We start from the raw sequence: 2,345 nt of genomic DNA, 5'->3' as shown, positions 1-2,345 counted from the left end.
TTTCATCATTTTAGTACTTAACAAAAATATTAAATTCTAACTTTTTAACAACTTAAGAACTAAATGCTAATAAAAAAATTTATTAGAATTTATCACAAAATATATTATATATAAGAATAAAAACATAATTAAACTAATATTTTAACTCTTTAAACATAAACATTAATATTATTTTATAAACATATATTTTCTTCTTATGAATACTATATTCATAATTGATACAATAATTCTCTTTTTAAAAATTTTGTACAAATTCATTAGTTTTAATAAACAATTCTATCCACTTTGATTTTTTTTACCGAAAAACAACTTAATTAAATTGCAAGATTGTTTATGTAATATCCTTATCATTGATATGAAAATCAAGCTATCTAATAAATATTTGTAACAAGAATTAATTATTATAGTATTAAAAGAAGAAAGTAATTCACTCTTTTATATTAAACATGAGTTCTCAACTGAATGAGAGCATTTTCAAAAGCTATTCACATCTTATGCCCTGCATTTTTTTCCTTGCATTTACCAATTAATTTCTAAATTAATATATATATATATATTATTTTTAAATATTTTGTACTTTAATTTTATATTTTAATATATTGAACCAAATTAAATTTATATTTCTTTTGTAGAATAAAGTAATTTTTCTAATTTTAGAATAAATATTAATTTTTTGTGAGATAATAAAAAATTTTGATACATATGAGAGAGTTTTTTGTATATGATATTTAAAAATATCATATAATAAAATATAGTATTTAAAAAAAATTATGAAAATATAAAATTCAAAGATAATCTCTTATGGTGTTTTACTTTAAAAAATTACAAAAATATAACGTTTTTGAAATAGTTGAAGATGTAGAGATCGAACAACACAAAGTTTATTAAAAAATCATGAATGGTGATTTTTTAAAATATTAAAATATTTAAAAAATAAAATTTATTAATAGTGATTTAAAAAATAATTTTAAAGTATTAAAATCATCATTACAAATGATCACGATTTTTAAAATCTTATATTTTTGTATATGATTTTTTTATATTTTATATAATTTAAAGAAACGTCTCTTCTTCTTTTGCTTGATCCTCAAGCAAAGGCAAACTGTTGAGAATACTGTGGTCAATCAACATACCTCTTTCCCAACAATTTCCAAATATTTATTACCAACTTGACCTCTTCACCTGCCTTCAAATTAAGAGTTTAACATAATTTAATTAATAAAAAACAACTAAACATTTATCAGTATAACCTCAAAATTACAATGTAAAAGAGTTTAATATATATTACTTGTATTTTATTATTAAATTAAAATTGTTAATTATTTATTATTTAATTAAGATTGAACGTTCACACTATATTATCATTGACCAAGTACGATGATGTATTTCAATATCCAATGCTTTTAAAAGTAATTACAAAAATTTATTTAAATGTGCGTTGAGAAAGAAGGCTTGTAGTGAGATTCTTATATGCTTGGTTAGAAAGGAAAGAAATAAAAAAAATATAATAATAATATAATTTTTTAACTTATTTTATTTTTATTTTTAATTTTTTTCTCTAATTTTTTCGTCGTTCTATCATACAAAAGATTAGGATATCTTTCCGTATAGATTGTTAAAGACAAAAAAATTAAAATAATAGAAATAAAGTTTATTACTTGAAAATATAGTATTAGTTTCTTATTTATTCTTTTTTACAGTTTGTTATGTGTATATCTTATAACTAAAACTGAAATGTGTGAATTATGCTTTCTTTTATAATGATTTTTTTATTCACATATTTTTAATTTTATTTTAAATTTTAGAGATTAAAATTGTTATTAATTTTCCCTTATTATCTTATATAAATTTTATTTTTTTGTTAATACATTTTTTTTATATTTTAAAAATTATCTTAATGTGTTTATTTTTAAATTTAAAGTTATTTTTAAGAGTCTTATTTCTTAAATTTATAATATTTTGTATATATTAATAGTTGAAATTTGATTCAACATTATATAATAAAGTTAATATTTTAAAATAAATATATTTTAAAATGATTTAATTTTATTAAATATTTGTCATTTTAACACATAGTATTTATACTTATAAAGTAAATCAAAATAAATTTCAACAAAATTAAAATAAATTTATTATAAATATAATTATTTTAAAAAATATTCTTTAATTATTAAGCTATATGTATATTATTATAAAATAAAATACATGTAAATTAGTTAAGTTTCTCAACTAGTTTAGTTAATGATTCATGTTACATATATAAAAGCCTGTTAAACTTAATAAACATTTTTTTATTAAAATAAATATAATATATAATAAAAGTATTAAATTATGTACATATAGTA

Source organism: Abrus precatorius, unplaced genomic scaffold, assembly GCF_003935025.1.
Source record: "Abrus precatorius isolate BTA unplaced genomic scaffold, Abrus_2018 Scaffold9, whole genome shotgun sequence".
Lineage (NCBI taxonomy): Eukaryota > Viridiplantae > Streptophyta > Magnoliopsida > Fabales > Fabaceae > Abrus > Abrus precatorius.
Note: the sequence above shows the minus strand (reverse complement) of the source record.